General features: G+C 43.2%; 1 protein-coding gene across 1 annotated transcript in view; it reads left to right on the top strand.

Moving 5' to 3' along the window:
* Window positions 1-19,993, top strand: part of LOC147464833 (uncharacterized) — a 135,581-nt gene that overhangs the window by 29,850 nt on the left and 85,738 nt on the right. The gene's annotated exons all lie outside the window — the stretch shown is intronic.

Genomic DNA, 19,993 nt, shown 5'->3' with positions numbered 1-19,993 from the left:
TTTTCCACAAGACCATTGCACTGAGGGTAGTATGGTGTAGAGTGCCTACGCTTGATTTTTAACTTGCTCATCATTTGCCCGACTAAATTAGCTCGAAATCCCAGTCCCCTATCCGAGAGAATCTCCAAAGGTGTGCCAAAACGGCAACAAAGGCATTCAAAAATGAAATCACTCACGTCCTTGACTGTGATGCGCTTTGTGGGACGAGCTTCTGCCCATCTGGTCATGTACTCCACCCCCATAATGATGTATTCCTTCCCTGATTGAGTGCAAGGTAGTGGCCCTATTGCATCTATTCCCCATTTTTCAAATGGCCCATAGGTTTTGATTGGATGCTGATTTTCATGGGTAAGACGCCTTGGTCAAGCTTTTTGGCAAACCTCACATGTGCGGCACCAATGTTGTACATCTCGATGGAGGCTTGGCCACGTGAACCCTGCTTGTAAAATCTTTCTGCTAGTAATCTCTTGTGCAAAGTGGCCACCACACACACCTTCATGACAACTAAACAAAATATCCTTTATCTCTTGGGATGCAGAAACTCTCCTTAAGACAGCATCTTTCCCTCTACAATACAAGTCCTCATTCACTAAGCTATAGCTGGTAGCCTTTTTTGCCAACCACCTACGTTTACTTTTACTCATACCAGAGGGCGCTTCACAATGCTCAAGAAAGTAAAGTAAATCATGCAGCTCCTCCTTTCCCTGGTATAAAGGACTTTTCACAAGGATAGCACCTACTATGAGAGTTTGTAGTTCTTCACCTGCTAAGGCATCTGCTTCTCGATTTTGATCTCTAGGTACAAAGTGCACTTGAACTTCTTTAAAACCCTTCAACAAGGCCTTTGCTTCCCTCATATTAACAGACAATTTGTCATTTTTACGGGCCCATACACCAACCATTTGCTTAACAATCAACATGGAGTCACCAAAAACATTTAGCTGTGTGATGCCCTGAGAAAGACAACATTGCAACCCTAAAACAAGGGCATGGTACTCTGCCTCATTGTTAGAATGAACCTCTTTTAGATGAAACCCTTTTGCAAAGATCTTCTCCTTCTCTGGTCCTAATATTACTATGCCTGCTGATGCCTTGTCTTTGGTCCTCTTGTAAGCCCCATCAAAATATAGACTGTGTGCTCCCAGTAGAACTTCAGGCTCTGGGATAGGCGGTACCTTACTAGGTGCCTCTTTCTTGGCCTTCTCATAACACCTTTGTGTGAGGACATCTGCTATTCTTTGAGACAATTCCATGTGTCGTAGGGAATATGGAAAAACCTCCTCAGTTGTGATCACCACAAATTGTCTCGGAAGTAAGTAAGCCCGAAACTTCTCCACTGCAAACTTAAGAGCTAGCACCAATTGCTCAGTTGCGCTGAAACCCTTTTCAGCAGCTGTCATCACTCTACTAGAGAAGTAGACTGGTCTCATGAGAGATGTCTTTGGGTCTTTTTGCATCAAGACAGCTCCTAGAGCTTCTGGACCTACACTAGGATTTACATAGAATAATTCACCCCATGTGGGTTGTAGGACGACAGGCAATGAGCTCAAAATGGTTTTAACTTCTTGAAAGCACCTTTCACCCTCCTCACTCCATGTCAATGTAGTGTGTTTAGTGAGCTGCTGCAAAGGATAGATTGCCTGAGAAAGGAGATGTATGAATCGTCCCATGTAGCGAACCTTTTGAATGAAGGAGACTAGTTGCTTCACGTTTGAAGGAGTAGGTAAAGCTAACAATGTCTCTACCTTTTCAGGGTCAGCGTCAATACCATCTTGAGACACAACATGGCCTAGTAGAGTGACCTTGCTCTCACCTATGTGGCACTTGTCTTTATTCAATTGCCCACCCAATTGGGCCAGACGGGTGAAACCTTCATCAACCTTGGACAGATGTACTTCCCTAGAGCTATAAATGCAAAAATCATCAATGAAGACTCGTATGGACTTACCAAAGTAAGGTTGAAACACCAAGTTCATAAACCTCTGGAAAGTAGCTGGGGCATAAGCAAAACACCCCCAAGGTGTTATGAAGGTAGTCTTTCTTTGGTCTTCATCTGCAATTCTGATTTGGAAGTAGCCTGAGTACCCATCACACACTGTGTACCTTTCATGACCAGCCACTTCATTTAGTATTTCATCTTGAAAAGGCAAAGGAAAATGGTCCCTTTTTGTGGCTGTGTTTAGAGGCTTGTAATCCACACATACCCTCCACTTCCCATTTTTCTTTGGTGCTACCACAACTGGAGACACCCACTCAGAATCTTCCACTGGGTAGATAAATCCTGCCTTGAGTAATCTTTTTACTTCTTTTAAGAGTGCATCTTGTTGCACTAGCCCTAATCTCCTTAGCCTTTGCACCACTGGTTTGGCACCTTCCTTTAATTGGATATGGTGTTGGGTTACCGTCACTCCTTTAATATGCTCGTAATCAGTTATAAAGAGGCCAGCATGCTTCTTTAGTACCTGCAAATAGGGTTCTCTCTCTTCTTCTAGTAGGTCCTTAGCTAGCATCTCCTCTAAGCCTATGGCTTCTTCCTTGTTTAGAGAGTCTTGAACACCTTCTCCTTCTGGGTTTCGCAGTATTATACCCATGACTTCCAAAGAGCTAGCATCCTCCTCAGATGACTCATCCTCAGATGAAGAGCAACTGCTTGTACTCCATTCATCCATAGAAGTCTCCATCTCTAGGTCTTGTTGTCTACCCTGCTTCATGTCATACACAATTTTTTGTTGCTTGCCACCTACCTTATGATTTGGTCGCAACTCAAGGGAACCTGTCTCCCAATCTTGCCTAGCTTTCATAGCCATAAGCCAAGGTCTTCCAAGGATTAGCGGATAGCCCTTCCCCTTAGTTGGGATCACATAAGCATCAATTGAGATTGCAACACCAAAAGCTGAAACCTTCACTCCATTAACGTTTCCCACACAAGCCACCCTTACATTATTTGCCATCTTAGCTTGTAAGGAAGTTTGCTCGTTTACTTCCAAACCCAACCTGTGCATTAATTTCTCTGTCATAACACAAATCTCGGCTCCACCATCTACGTACACATTGGAGACTCGCTGACTCTTAATCTCTGCATCAATGACTGGCACGATATCCTTCATGCCTCTTGCACTAATAGACCCAACTGACTTTGCCTTAGCCCTCCTGGTGCTGACCATCTTAGACCAGGTTCTACGCATCTTTGGGGAAAGGTGGAGGAGTTGCTGCCATGAAATCTTTGGTCCTTGCTTACTCACATCTGCTACCAGGTCGTAAGGTATGGATCCTACCCCAAGTGGAAAGTCTTCTACTCCTATGTGCCTCCTTGACCTACTCTTCCTTTTCTTGTCTCCTATCACTTGGGAGGAACCCTCATTCCCTTTATCCGGCTCTGAAGCTTCCATTTCATCAGTTCTTTGTCTCCTAACTCTCTTTATTGGCATGGCAACAGCTTCCTCCATTTCTTTCCCTTTATCCTTACCATTGTCAAGACTTATGACAGAGACAGCCCTGTCCTCCCCTCCCGATGGTAGTGGAGGGATCTCTGCTGGTGCTTGTGGTGGTGGAGGAGGGGGTCTCAATATTTGGATTGGTGGAGCCACGTGTGCATTTTGTCCATTTAGTGGCCTAGCTCGAGGAGTAGTGACTTGCTGGCCAGGAGGCCGTCTTTGATTACCATTTCCTTGATAGTGTCATGGATGGGGGCAATAATACATGCCGTGACCTACCTCTCCACAGTTGTAGAAAATGTACTCACGTGCTTTCCTTTGTCCTTCTTGTCTATTTCGTTCATTTCCTGGATGGGGAGCCCTTACACCTTGAACCAGATTGATGGACAGGCTCTCTAGCTGATTGGTGATTTGTTGAAGTAATTCTTGTTGAGACAAATCTTGGTCTGTTGCTCCTGTCCCTGCTACTACCCTTGCCGTAGGTTGAGCTAGCGGTGGAGGCTCCATTCCCCCTTGTAGTTGAGCTTGGAATTTTAACTTCCTATCCTTCTCCCTTGCATAAGTCATAGCTTTATCAAAGGTATCTGGGAATTTACCTTTTACCTTTTCTCGAAGGATGGGGTAAAGCCCTGCCACGAAACAGTCCTTCTTTAGGCATTCTGGCGCCCTTTCTCCTTCACCTAGTGATGCACACCATTTCTCCCACAGGTTGGAAAACTTTCCTTCATAGCTTCTATAGTCATTGGGTGATGTTTAGCGTAGCTCAAAGAGCTATCTCCATATCTCCTCTGGAGGCTCATGCTGGCGAAATTCTTCGATGAAGTCCATCTTTAAGGACTCCCAGTCTCTTCTTTCTTCAGGTGCCAAAGTTTGATACCATAATTTTGCACCTTCTCTCAAGACCAAAGGAAAGGCCCTTAACTTAGTAGCTTCGTCATCCCTTCCCGATACCAGAAATGCCATTTCCAAATTATCCAAAAAGTCTGGAGCAACCTCCCCAAGCTTACCATAAAAATTAGGGAAGGCCATAAGTGAGAGAGTAAACAATTACACAAACAGCTCCAATTTATTTTAAAATAGAGTATGGTAATTACAATTTGGAGCTTTAGCACAACTTAGCTCAAAATAGGATGAAGATAGACACATCAAAGGAATGGTAATAGTCTAGTAATGGTAGAATGACAGGATGAGGAGAGCGCAAGATTTCCCCAAGTCTCTCGGCTCCAAACAACAGGGCTATTCTTTGCTGATAAAAGATTTTTCTATCAATACAAATATTCACACGGATATGACGCACAAAATGGAACGGAAACATGCGGGGATCATCATTCTCATTATTGGCATCCATACTTACACACAAGAGCCTAGCTTAGTTGCACCACCTTGGGACCAATGAGCCTGATCAGCCACAGAAGGTCAGCACCTCGGATCACTTCGACTCTTCCTGATGCATCTGTGAAGACGTAAGGCATGATGGCAACACTTTGTACAATGCTGAGCCTTTTAGCAAGCAACAATTGGATGCTATTACCATAATCACCATGACGAATGAAAGTGACACCATTAATGTGCAGCACACCATCAACTAAGATAGTTTCCTTAGATTGAGATAACTTCTTGAAAATTAGCATCAAAGGTAGGGCAGGGAGGCTTTTCACCCGGTCTCCAAAGCACTTTGGACAATATCCAAAGTGATCTTCACGCGGACAGGAGGTTGGCTTGGGATTGGTGGTGTCTGGATTCACAAAGTGCACTGGGAGCACTCGCAGACGGGCGGCAATCTTGTAGGCAAGCCTTCGCCTCTTTGCTTCAGGAGGATTTAGGGGTGAGAGTCGTGGTTGCAAGTTGGAGGTTGAAGTTGGTTGCTCACTAGCCTTTTTCTTGCCTGTAGTGGTCATGTAATCCCTTATTAATGAGATTAAGCCAAATGTTACCTTACGCTTGAGCACGCATTGCGGCCTTGGGCCACTTAGGTGTAGAGGTGATCTTCCTCCTCTTAGTCGGCTCCTCAGGAAAGAGAGGTCTGGTGATGCTTTCTCTTCCCTTAATGTGTGTCACAGTACCTTCGTGTATGTTGATGTAGAATATTTCAAGCTCGTGTGCGTTGGAGGTTTCTGGAGCACTCATAGGTTGAGAGGAGAGGTATATCAAGCTCTTCTTCTTACTCTCCTTCGTTGGCGACGATCACGAACAAGGCTTGCAGAATAACTTAATTCTTGAATTTCAATGACACTGCAACCTGGTAACAAGACCTCGATGAAAGCTTTTAATGCCATTCGTCCATGTTGTAGATTGCATATCTTCATTGCTTGTGGACTGAAGGTCTGTGTACCCCTCCTCAGTGGGGGCACCAAAATGATAGAGGGAAAAAGAGCAGTTCAAACGGGTGGCCTCTGTACTCGTGCACACTCCACAAACCACGCCTCATGCAAACAAGCAAAGAACAAAACAAAGGGGGCACCACCCTAAATTAAGAGGTTTAGGGACCTCACACATAGTTCACATAGGCAAGTGAGACTTCTGGCATTATGATGGCATCAAAACATATGGCAAAACACATAGAAACGAAGCTTAGGGACCTTATGTAGCATATATATACACAAGACATCAGCTTAACAATACAACGGCATCTGATCATACATAACAAGGATATAGAGAAGCAAGCCAAGGATGGCATAATCCCTTGTCAAAAACAATCAACCCAGCAAGTAGGTATGATCCTACTAGCAACACATCAATACCTTAGAGAATGATGGTGAGGATGGTGGCCATGGAGCATGAGAGAAGACTCCTTATTTAGGTTTTAGGGCTAGTAATGTAGCATACTAGAGGGAGAGAGAGAGAGGGAGAGAGAGTAGAGCTCCATCCATAGCTTCTCGTTGTGAGCAATGTCATCATAGCTTCATTTCTTGGTGAAGGGGGTGAAGTGTTGGTTTTGAGTGAGAGAAGGCCTCCTTATATAGGTTTCTGAGAGGGTTTAGGATTAGGGATAAACATGCTTAAATCCACTGATTGGGGTTACTTTTTTCTTAGGGTGGTCAACAGATTGAGGTCACCTGATATGTCACCATCAAGATATTCTTTAGAGTGATGTGAGAGGGGAGGGTAAATGCTGATTTTTCTGATTGTGACACATGGGGATAAGGCCTTGACCAGCATTTAAGAGCAGGTAAGGTGGTTGTTGAAACTGGAGGTTCTACACATGTCAAGGGGGGACCTACTGGGTCCTCTTGAATATCAAATTCTCAAAAAATCCTCAACCATGGCTTCTTTTGACATGTGTTCTTTGAAAAAATCAGCATGTCTCTTTTCAACTCAAAAGTCTTTATCCCTGTTGACTTACCTTTACCATAAGATTTTCCCCTTTTCTCCTCCTGTAACTGCATTGTTGATGCCCAATCACTGCTTCTAGTAACAGTGAACTGTTACCTACCAAATACTTATGGTGCAGTAAAAAATATTTACCATGGGTTAAAAAAGTTACTGTAGGTAAAAAGTGATCTGTATTTACCATGTAGGTGAAAAATATTTACTGTAGGTAAAAAATATTTACTGTCGGTAAAAAAGTGAAAACGGAGTATGCTCTGCTGTGAGTCCACACGCACATCCTCGTGTAAATTTCACTAGAAATTCACACCTAGAATGGGCTATTCTATAAGATATAGGTTGTAGGCATGCATAAGAGCTCGTTCCCACGTATCTTCTGTCCATGGCACTTTTTACTCTTTGGTGCTTGTGAAGTAGATTTTTCTTCTCTTTCGAGATCCCTTGGACTAGAGTATCCTCATCTCCCCAACAACTAACTGTGCCTTTATTGCATCTTCAGAAGGGGTCCTAAAAAGCATGCATCAACACCCTATTATCGCTCGAGTATGCCTCTAATTAATTTATATCCTATCAAGGTGTTATGATGATACCCCTTGATATACATCTTCATTTAATATATAGTTTTCCAAAAATATATAAGACATCCATATTAATAGTCTATATCTTGACATGGACATAATATCAAAAGGTCCATTTTACACGAATCACCATTTTGAATAATATGTATACCTACGTGGAGATAATATGTGAAATTATTTTATCTTTGTTATGTTGATACCTTTTGACATACATCTTCATTTAATATATAATTCTTCTAAAAGATGTATGGCATCCATATTTTAATTGTGTCTATATCTTGACATGGACATAGTATCAAAAGGTCCATTTTACATGGATGGCCATTGTGAATATTATGTACATACATGTATAGAGATAATATGTCAAATTATTTACATGCAGGGGCACTATGTTGGAGCTATATATGGCTCACTCTACTCAACTTGTTCTCACCTATATATTTGTATCTTGTCCTCATTATAAATCAGCCTTTGGGAGCATATATGGTGTGTCTCTTGTCTCGTCTCTCTCTCTCTTTCTCTCTACATCTGAACATGGTATCAGAGGAGTAACGATCACGCGCCAATTCAAACGATTTGCATGTAAGATTCAAAAATTGCTACAAATTTTATTTTTAAGCATTGATTCTTGTTAACTGTGATTGTTTTGTGTTAAGAAGAATATTATTAGTGTTTTGTGTGGCGTTTGTTGCTAATCAATCTAATCGTTGATTACGTAACGATCACGCGCCGATTCAAACGATTTTCAAGTAAGATTCAAAAATTGCTACAAATTTTATTTTTGAGCATTGATTCTTGTTAACTGTGGTTGTTTTGTGTTAAGAAGAATATTATTAGTGTTTTGTGTGGCGTTTGTTGCTAATCAATCTAATCGTTGATTACGTTTTCTTCTTGATGACACCCTAAACTTCATCTCAATTTTTTTTGCTGTTCTGCTCAAAATTTGGAGAAACGGGAAAAGCGCAATGGAGCGTAGCGCAATGACACTTTTCACCCAAAACTTGTTCGTCTCCTCGAGCTCTTCGATTTGAGTTCTAGGTTTGCGTCAATCGGAGTTCGTAGCAGAAAGTTATGCTATTTTTACTGCAATTGAGCTTGATGCAGCTTTCTCCGTCCTACTTCTTCGGGAAGCGTCCGCGATCGTTTTTTCTATTTTGGCGTTAACGTTTTCGAGAAGATTTAGCTTTTTGCTATTCGTATTGTGGCCGTCAATCTTACGTCTCACGCCACTCTATTTTGAGGACTCTTTTATTATTAACGTCTCCTTTACCCTGCCTTTTTTGGGTGACGTCTTTCACATCTTTTGACGTTCCTTGAGCATCCTTCTTACGTTTATCGTTGACAGAACGCAGTCCTCATATCTCTCTCATTCTCAATTGCGGCCTTCACCATATATGGTGTGCAAATTCTGCGATCTTATCTTATACGTTGTCAGGAGTTTTTTGGAGCAAGGGATTGCGCATATGTACATACCCATGCATGGTGCATCAAATAAAGTATTGCCCATTTTCTAGAGCCAGGTGGTTACGTGGGGCCCACATGTGTACAGGAAGGACACCGTGTACATAGTGCATCGATTTTCACTATCACCAGTACCAGTATGTTTTTTCTACAATAATGAGGAGTTTATAGCGCGTAAAACTTCTCGAGGAAGCTATCCGCGGGCCAACGACGTGAGGTCAGCAGGTGCGTCAGATGGCATCTAGTGGCGTCAGGAGGGCGAACGAGGTCAATATTTGCACGTGGATGAGGACGGACACAACGTGGGTGTTTTCTTGTGAGAGTTATGCAGAAAGGTCATCATTAGGACCTTTTTTTGGGGCCACTTCACGTGGTGGCGAGGTGCATTATTGGAAAAAAGCTGAGTGCCAGGTGTGCGAATGATGCAAAAAAAGGTGACAACTATGCACTGCGAGGTCAGTTTTTGGCCTGTTCGGGGTCCGTTTGAGGTCATCTAAAAGGCCAAGGGTGCCCAACTAAGAAAGCTAAGTGTGGTAACTGAAAAAACAGAGAGAAGACCAGAAAAAAACGTGGAGAAGAGAGGAGGAACAGCCGCAGCTGTGTTTTTGCTCATTTTGGAGCCTGTTTTGGCCGTAAACTGCTCATCCGAGGTCGGATTTGAGCACTTTGACATTGTAGACTGTGGTTTTGGGCCGTTCCGGACGCGATGGCGCTGTCCATTTTGCCAAATTCCTCACTCTTTTCCTGCTGTTTTTCTGTGTAAGTTTCTCCTATGAGCGAAGTTTCTGCTCCAGTTTGTGATTGTATCTGGCTTATTTTACCCATATTGTGTGAGCTGTTTGTCCCATTGGTGTTGGCCCAAGCTCATTTTTATCTAAACATCAGAAATTCTCCTCTTTTGAGCTGAGTTTTTTGGGTGTGTGTGTGTATGTGTGTGTCTGTGTGGAGTGGGCAAGTGGATAGTCTCTCTCCTCTCACTCCAGAGGTGTGTTCCCTGTCTCGGCCAGGTGTGTTGTGTAAGCCGAGTGGTGCCCCATAGTGTGTGTGTGTATCTTCCCAAGAGTGTGTGTCGGGTCGTTATAGAGGCACTGTGTGTGTTTTCATCCCGCTCACATTCTTTTGGTGCCCCCACTGAGGATATTCTTCGAGTACCTTCTGCTTCGAGCTTCGAGCTTCGAGCTTCGGGATTGTAGATTACAGGTTGCAGATTATAGGTTACAGGTTATAGGGACAGGTGCAGGTACAGGTGATTCACACAGGTACAGGTAGCCGGAGTACAGTGATATACTAGCAGTGATATCACTTGCAGTTGTTGTGGGAATGCATCACTTGGCGCCTATTTGAGCGCATTGTCTGCTGGATTGTACGTTACTTGTGGAAACTGCCATTGTACGCCTTTGTGGAGCCATATATGGTTTTATTTGGCAGTCCCAGCCATTTCTGAGACTTGGTCTGGAAGGTAGTCATTTCTAAGACTTGACTATACGCGATTTGCATTAGCTTTCGTGTGAGGGTCGATAGCGTGAGGTTTTTATTGAGCTGGGGGATTCTCAAATGTGGAGATCCTTTCGGTGATACAGGTAGCTGGAGCACCCTTTTCGTGACCTCGCCATAGGCTATGTACTAGTGAGTCCTACTTGATGCTCGGGTTCTATTGTTGACAGTTTATGCGTACATAGACAGTCTATATTTTGGGTTCCTACTGCTCTACTTCTGGGGGAACTCTGTCGAAATTTTCCCAAGTTATGATGGCTGGTTTTTTGGTATTTTGAGCCATTTATGCTGTTATGCTGCTGAAATTTTGGCAAAATCAGAGGATAAGACAGTTGTGCTTTCTTGGGAGCTTCATGGTTGGCTTTAATGGATGATCAAAATGGCCCTCAGTTCACTCCTTTTCATTTAACTCAAAGAATTCAGATTAATGTTCATGTGTCCAGGAAGATCTTTTTCCAGCAGCGCATAGTCTTTATGTTTGGGCCAAGAAGATTGAGAGAGATCCTGGAATGTCCTTTGCCTGTTGTAATTCCGATGATCAACTATGAAAACTCATTTGATGTGCATGTGTTTGTTCTCATCTAAAGCTGAGCTCCATTGAAGTTTCTGGGGATTGGGTAGTGAAAAGTTTTGGGTTCTTGCACGTTTATTTGAAGGGGTTCTCTAGCCATGGCTTTCTCTTATCCGGAGTTTCATGGAAGAAGTGATGAAGATGTGGAGGACTTTCTGGAAAAGATGGAGGTTGCCTGCAGTAGCAACCAGATTCATGACCCTGCGCAGATGTTGCGCCTTCTCCAAATTTGTTTGAAGAGTGATGCACGAGTTTGGTCCAAGGCATTTGAAGAGGAGTTGTGTATGGCTGATCCACCTATAAGATTGAGTTGGGACAATCTAAGGCATGGATTGGAAGTGGAGTTTGTGAAGATAGAAGACCCTGACAAAGTGTAGCAAGAAGTACAGGCTTTGGTGCAAAAGGAAGGTGAGCCAGTAGATGCGTACATACGTAAGTTTTCATTGGCATGGGAGCGAATGTGCAAGGCTTTAGCACCACAGGTACCCCCGCCTGACATGATGAAGAAGGACAGGTTCTTGGCTGGTCTTTGGGAGAATATACGTTGGAGAGTAGAGCTAAAGAAGCCTAGGACATATGAAGATGCACTAGAGGTAGCAAGGAACAAAGAGTGGAAGCTGAGATAAATGAGACAGTTAGGGGTGGAGTCTTTGCCCATGAGGTCTGAATTTCAGCCTATTGACTCTTTACAAGGTCGCATGCCAGGGGTTCATCACGAACCAGTGGTTCCTGTTACTACTTAGGTTATGCCAGCAGGGTTCACTACAGCAGTGCAAGATGATGGGCTAAGGCAAGACATGAGGCAAATGGTAGATTTGATGAAGAATCTCAGCGTAAACATGCTAGGTCAAGTGGGAAATAATCGAGGTCAAGGGAGGTTTGCAAATCAGCCAGGAGGTGAAGAAAGGCCTAGGAATGGTGTTGGACAAAGCAATGGTAGGTTTTGGAGGCAGACGCCCACATGTTACAATTGTGGAGAGTTGGGTCACATCAGCCCGCAATGTGATAAGCCACCAAGGATGGGGGGAGACATGTATCCATTGCCAAGACAGGTGTTAACTAGGTCAAATGATTATGGCATCGAAATTAAGGGAGATAAAGGAACCAGTGGATTAACCCAAGAGGAAAAGGGAAAGACAAAAGTGTTAAGTGTAGTCACCTTGGAGAAGGCATCAAAGCTAGAGGATAGATTAGTGATGCCTATTGGGAAGAGGACCACAGAGGATAAGGAAGGAAGAAGTGCCCCAGGTCCTAGTAAGAAGAAAGGAAAGAGCCATGAAGGCGAGGATGTCAAGGCCAAGAGGAAAAGGAGAGCTCGTCGAAAGTTTCATGTTTCAGATTTTCCACTAGGGGATGGGCAATTAAGCTATGACTTGAAGGAGGATCTGACGATCAGGAAGGCAGATGTTACTTTTGGGCAGCTTATAGAGATGGTGCCTAAGCTAAAGCGACAGTGGAAGAGGATGGTTAACCCAATGGAGAAAGAGCCAGAGAGAGGTTCAGTAAAGGTGTTGGCAATGGATGAGCTACCAGACATTTGTCCAATAGTAGATGTGTGGCATAAAAGGAAAAATTTGGGACAAGGTTATGTGGATGGCGGAGCCCAAATATGCGTCATAACACACTCATGCGTTGAGAAGATGGGTCTCACAGTGGCTGGGGTGTCAGGTTTTCGGATCAGATTGGCAAACCATCAAAAAGTAAAATGCTTGGGTGTTGTAAAGAGCTTAGAAGTGGAGGCATATGATGCAAAGGCAGTGGTTGATTTTCATGTGATGCCAGCAGGGTTGGGAGCATATCCTATTATACTGGGCAGACCATGGTTACATGCAGTGGGGGATGTTCAAGATCGGTGACATGGTACGATTAGCCTCTATAGAAATACAAGTACCAAGAAGCTTTATAATATGGACACAAGGAAACGATTAGAGGAGCTTTATGAAGATGAGGATGAGTCTAGTGATGAAGACTCTTCCACGGTGACAGATGAGGATAGTGATAGCACTACCAGCAGTGATGAGGATGCTGATGTTGAATTTCTTTTGATGGAGAAAGAAATCCAGGAGTTTGGTTTAGTTGCATTTGCGAATGAGGTTGAAGATGAAAGTGAAGGGCCTTATGAAGTGATTGAAGGGCTGATGCAAACCAAGGTTGAGTTGTCAAAGAAGCAGGAATTGATGACACAAATGATCAGTGGAGACCTCTCAACTATGGAGAAGGATATATATTTGCACATGCTGGCTAGTTTTCCTGATTTGTTCATTACTTCATATGAAGAGATCAGAGGGTTCAAGGGCGAAGAGATGCATATAGAGCTGAAAGAAGGTGCTAAGCCAGTGCGGCAAAGGCTAAGAAGGATGGGTCAAGAGAAAATGGAAGCCTTGCGAGAAGAGGTGGACAAGTTATTGAAGGCAGGGTTCATAGTCCCTGTGGAGACCACAGAATGGGTGAGTCCAGTTGTAGTCAGTCCAAAGAAGGATGGGAAGTGGAGAATCTGTGTAGATTTTAAACCCTTAAACACAGCCACTAAGAAGAACCCATATCCTCTTCCATTCATCGATCAGATCTTGGATTCAGTGGCAGGTTATGAGAGGTACAGTGTGTGTGATGGTTTTTCAGGCTATTTTCAATTGAAGATTGCTCTTAAAGACCGCACAAAGACAGCTTTTATTACGCCATGGGGCTGCTATTGCTACACAGTATTGCCATTTGGGTTGTCAAATGGACCATCTTTCTATCAAGAAAGAGCAAATTGGGTGTTGGAACCATTCATTGGTAGTTGTGTTAAGGCTTTTATGGACGACTTCTGTGTCTATAGCAGTAGGGCTGAGCATCATGAGAAGTTGCAGATGGTATTGGCTCGATATGATGAATGTGGAGGACAACTAAATCCAAAGAAATGTCATCTAGCACAGCCAAGGGTGAAGTTATTGGGCCATATGGTGTCAGAAAATGGCATTGAGGCTGATCCAGATAAGGTGAAGTCTATTATTCTTCTTCCATCACCTATGAGTACGAAGCAATTGGCAACCTTTATACACAAAGTGAAGTACATGGCACGGTTTATTCCATTGTCTTCGCAGCTTCTTTATCCATTACAGCAAGTGGCAAAGCATGATCCATTGCAATGGGATGACAAGTGTGAAGAAGTGTTTCAAGAGGTGAAAGAGGTGTTAGGGGGGTTGTCAGCCATGCAGGCTCCTGATTGGGAGAAAGTTTTTTATGTAAATCCATCAGTGGGGATGATGCCATTGGAGCCATGCTATTGCAAAAGGGGAAGGGCAGCCATTATATGAGGCCAGTGTATTGTGCAAGCCGAGTGAAGTTGGTAGCGGAGAGAAAGTTATCGGAAGTAGAGCTAGTGATGGCCAGTGTAATATTTGCTTGTCGACGATTTCGTCATTACTTGCTACCACGGCCTTTTGTTTTCTTGACGAGTTATGCCTTTTTGCCACAGTTAATTAATGGTACTAACATGTCAAATGTGGTGAAGAAATGGGTAATTGAGCTGCAAGAGTTCGAGTTCTCTTTTCTAGTGGAAGATAGTACAAGGGCTACCCTAGCTGATTTGTTGACCTACAAGGAGAATCCCCTTATTGTTAAGGAAGAGGTGGTGAGAAAGGTAGCTGAAGAAGTGCCACAGATCAGCAATGCACATGTGTTGTTCTTTGATGGTTCATACAGAAAGAGCCACGATGCAGCTTCAGGGGGTATAGCACTTTATGATCCAGAGGGGAAGCTAGTATGCAAGAGAGGGTTCAAATTGGATGCGCATAGTAACAATGAGGCTGAATATGCTACATTGGAAGCCGGATTACACATTTGTTTGAAGCATGGGGTTCGAAGGTTGAGCATAAAAGGTGATGCCTTGTTAGTGGTGAAGCAAGTGCTGGGTGTGTGGAAGAGCAAGAACACCTCATTGAAGGAAATGTGCTTCAGAATTAAAGGCCTGTTAAAAAAGTTTGAAGCATGGAGTATCAGACACATTGAACGTGCTCTAAATGGAGAGGCACATGAAGCAGCTCAAGGCATGATTGGGGAGCTATTCGTGTTGAGGACCAATTTACCTCTTTATCATGGCCGGGAAAGTTTGGCTCAAGAAGAGGAGTTTTTGCTAACAGGAATCATTCCAAAGGAGATTCAGAAGTCTAAGAAGTATGGCTTTGTGCGTAGAGCATACAGGTACAAATTGATTGGTGATGTCTTATACATGAAAGGGGCTGATCTCGTGTTGAGATGTGTACCTTGGCGGGAGGAGCTTTATAGAGTGTTGGAAGAGAATCATGAAGGCGCATGTGGTGGCCATTTTGCTCTAAAGATCACCTTGCATAAGATTTTGCAAGAGGGGTATGTATGGCCTAGTTTGCACAAGGATGTTCACCATTGGTGTAGGTCTTGCAATAGGTGTCAAGCATTTGGGAAGAGAGTGTTGAAGCCAGAGCTACGAAAAGCCATTATGGCGTTTGATGTGTTTGAAAAGTGGGGGATTGATGCAATAGGCCCGTTACCTATCACAAGCAGGGGCAAAAGCTATATCTTGACGGCAGTGGACTATCTCTCTAGATGGGCAGAGGCTATAGCAGTAAAACAGATCACTGCAAAGGATGTGGCAAAATTTGTGTATGATGAAATATGTTGCAAGTTTGGGGTGCCATTAGAGCTACTTTCAGATAAGGGGCCAGGATTTAGAGCTAAACTGCTAGACTTCTTATGCACAAAGATGAAGATTAGGCACCAGCATACCACTCCTTATTACCCGCAGTGTAATGGCTTGAATGAAAGATTCAATGGTGAGTTGGTACAGATTCTTTCAAAAGTGACAGAGCACCAAGGAAAGAATTGGGATTTGGAATTGCCTAGTGCATTATGGGCTTACCGTACTTCGGTGAAGACAGGTACAGGGTTTACTCCATTTCATTTGGTGTATGGAAAGGAAGCACTATTGCCTGTGGAGGTAGAGTTGCCTGCGGTCAAGATGTTAGAGAAGTTGCTTGGGCCGCCTAGTGATGCATTCAAAGAGAGGCTCTTGCAGTTACAAGAGGTCCAGTTGGATAGGATGAGCGCTTTGGAGCATTATGGGCAGAGGCAGGATAAGGCTTTGACAAAGCTAAATGAAAAGGTCAAAAGTAAGGGTATCAAGCAACATGACTTGGTTTTGCGCTACAACAGTAAGCTGGACAACACCTTCCAAAAGAAGTTTCAAATTAAGTGGGAAGGCCCTTTCAAGGTAGTAGAGTGTTTTCCAAATGGCACATATCAGCTGGCTAACCTGGATGGTGTTCTACATAAGTCAAGGGTAAATGGATTGCGTCTTAAATTGTATCATGCTAGATTGATGATGGTGGAACAAGATGAGTTGTCGGTGGAGCAAGAAATGTTGGTGAAGGATGAGGAGACTTGTGATGCGGCGAGTCTCATATCTCTCTTTGCTGTTGATGATCATGAATGATCTAGCAGGCTAGGGGATGGGCAAATTATGTCAGGAGTTTTTTGGAGCAAGGGATTGCGCATATGTACATACCCATGCATGGTGCATCAAATAAAGTATTGCCCATTTTCTAGAGCCAGGTGGTTACGTGGGGCCCACATGTGTACAGGAAGGACACCGTGTACATAGTGCATCGATTTTCACTATCACCAGTACCAGTATGTTTTTTCTACAATAATGAGGAGTTTATAGCGCGTAAAACTTCTCGAGGAAGCTATCCGCGGGCCGACGACGTGAGGTCAGCAGGTGCGTCAGATGGCATCTAGTGGCGTCAGGAGGGCGAACGAGGTCAATATTTGCACGTGGATGAGGACGGACACAACGTGGGTGTTTTCTTGTGAGAGTTATGCAGAAAGGTCATCATTAGGACCTTTTTTTGGGGCCACTTCACGTGGTGGCGAGGTGCATTATTGGAAAAAAGCTGAGTGCCAGGTGTGCGAATGATGCAAAAAAAGGTGACAACTATGCACTGCGAGGTCAGTTTTTGGCCTGTTCGGGGTCCGTTTGAGGTCATCTAAAAGGCCAAGGGTGCCCAACTAAGAAAGCTAAGTGTGGTAACTGAAAAAACAGAGAGAAGACCAGAAAAAAACGTGGAGAAGAGAGGAGGAACAGCCGCAGCTGTGTTTTTGCTCATTTTGGAGCCTGTTTTGGCCGTAAACTGCTCATCCGAGGTCGGATTTGAGCACTTTGACATTGTAGACTGGGGTTTTGGGCCGTTCCGGACGCGATGGCGCTGTCCATTTTGCCAAATTCCTCACTCTTTTCCTGCTGTTTTTCTGTGTAAGTTTCTCCTATGAGCGAAGTTTCTGCTCCAGTTTGTGATTGTATCTGGCTTATTTTACCCATATTGTGTGAGCTGTTTGCCCCATTGGTGTTGGCCCAAGCTCATTTGTATCTAAACATCAGAAATTCTCCTCTTTTGAGCTGAGTTTTTTGGGTGTGTGTGTGTGTGTGTGTGTCTGTGTGGAGTGGGCAAGTGGATAGTCTCTCTCCTCTCACTCCAGAGGTGTGTTCCCTGTCTCGGCCAGGTGTGTTGTGTAAGCCGAGTGGTGCCCCATAGTGTGTGTGTGTATCTTCCCAAGAGTGTGTGTCGGGTCGTTATAGAGGCGCTGTGTGTGTTTTCATCCCGCTCACAACGTCTTCTCGCAACAAGATATGGCTATGAATATTCTCGTCAACGGCTTTCCTTCTCGCCAGCGTTCTGTTCCTCCTTTTCAAGGTCAAGGTTTTCCAGGCTGGAAAGCAAAGATGTTGTTGATTCTTGAAGGCGATGAACTCTCCAATGTTGTTCTTGGAAATCGTGTTTGTCCGCCTCAACTTGTTGATACGGATAATGATAACGTGCTTATCACTGAAGGACCTATATTTGAAAATTGGAATGTTGCCTATACGGATTGGCAACGACGTGATAAAGCAGCTCGTCGGTATATTCTTTCTACTCTTACTGATTCCCTTTTGCTTGATATGTATGAACTGCCTACTTCCCACGACGTATGGAAGTACCTTATTGCAAACTTTCAGAAGAAATCTGTCACAGAAATACTTTATTTGAGAGGGTTGCTTAACAAGTTACAATATGAAGTTGGTACTGCCATGACGGGATCTTGTTCCACAAAAGCAACTGATTACACTTCTCCTTGATACGGTGAAGGACTCTTCTTATGATAACATTGTTACTATTCTCTCTAATAAAGATGGTCTTGATTTCGACCAAGCCTGCATGTCTTTAATTGAATACTCTCAATGTCAAGAACGTCGTAATGCTAGTCATGATACAGCTATGATTTCACAAGAGGAGACTGAGTCACAATAGATGGAACGGGATTTTTATGCTCGAAGGCGTCCATTTCAACGAGGAAACCGCAGAGGTGGCCGTCGCGGTAATATTTTCTCTCGTCTCAAATTTCCTAATAAGCAATGTTCTTACTGCAACAGAAATGGCCATACTGAAGATGATTGTTGGGCACGTCAATATGATGAAGAACACAATATTACCACAAAACAACCACGTTTATCTAGAGACTCTTCTTCTTCTTCTTGTGAATATTGTGGACGATCTGATCATCCCACTCATATGTGCTATAAGCGTCGATTCGACACAGATCGGAATAGAGCATATGCTACTGAACATCGAAACAACATTGTACCAGAAACAAGTTGCGTCCTATGTTCAGTTGCTCCAGACAGAATACTTCATGTACGCGATGGATCACTTTTTATTGTCGATTCTGGTGCTACAAGAAATATGACATATCAGTCTAAGTGGCTCCATAACTATCATCCTTTGCCAGTTCAATGTGTTGTTTTATCTTGCTGATGATACTACTTATCAAGTAAAGGGTATTGGAGACTTATATCTTGGTACCTTATCTTCTTCCACTCGAATTTTGTGAGGAGTATTACATGTACCAAATCTTCAAGGTAATCTTCTTGCAGTTGCTAGACTTGTTGATCTTGGTCTGTTTGTTGGATTTGATCATACCAAATGCCGAATTGAGAAAGATGGACAGACTATAGCCACTGCTCCTCAAAATGGTAATTTGTTTGAACTCTCTCTCAGCGATGCTGTAGCAAATGTTGTCACTGCTCCAAGTGATCATGATTGCAAAGTATAGCATCACCGTTTTGTTCATGCTGATTTCTCAAAACTCCTTGATCTTCAACGTCGTGATCTTGTTCATGGCATGGATCTTAAAGCCCATCCCCATATGGGAATTTGTGAATTTTGTGCTCTTGGGAAACACAATCGCAAACCCTTTCCTCTTTCAAATAGAACTTATTCTCATGAAATATTGGATCTTGTTCATACTGATATATGTGGACCTCTACCTTCTTCGAGATCACAATATCACTACTTCATTACTTTCATTGATGATTTCTCAAGGTATATGACTGTATTTCTACTTAGACAAAAATCTGAAGCCTTATCTGTTTTCAATCAATTCCACAAGGCTGCGGAACTTCAAACTGGTCGTCGCCTTAAGAAGCTTCGTAGTGACAATGGAGGCGAATATGTTTCTCGGGAGTTTGTGAGTTACTGTGCTGACAATGGAATTCATCATGAACACACTATTCCATATTCGCCTCAACAGAACGGTGTTGTTGAACGAAAGAATCGCACTATTCTCAATGCTGTAAGATGTATGCTGATTCATTCTATCTTATCTCGTGTTTTTTGGGCTGAAGCTACTTTGACAGCAGTATTTATTCAGAATCATCTTCCTACTACTGCACCCTCTGGTAAGATACCCATCACGGCATGGACAGGTGACATTCCTTCTGTATCTCATTTTCGAACCTTTGGATGTATTGTTTATATTCATGTTCCCAAAGAAGCACGAACAAAGCTTGATGCTCCTGGTCTTAAAGTTATTTTTATTGGATATTCTGACACTTCCAAAGGCTACAAATTCTATGACCCTTCCTCCAAGAAAGTAATTGTGAATCGTGATGCTACTTTTAACGAACAGCTTATGGGAGGCTCATGGTCCATGGATGATTCTGATGATACTAAATCATTGCTTCAGGCTTTTCCATTTCTTTCAGAAGATGAAACTCTTCCAATAGAGCAACTTTCCTCTTCACAACCATCCATTCCGAATGTTGCCAATGATAATATTGATATTTTTGTTGATCTGCC

Source organism: Adiantum capillus-veneris, chromosome 1, assembly GCF_014529385.1.
Source record: "Adiantum capillus-veneris isolate H3 chromosome 1, ASM1452938v2, whole genome shotgun sequence".
Classification (NCBI taxonomy): Eukaryota; Viridiplantae; Streptophyta; class Polypodiopsida; order Polypodiales; family Pteridaceae; genus Adiantum; species Adiantum capillus-veneris.
This window is presented reverse-complemented; position numbering and strand designations above follow the sequence as displayed.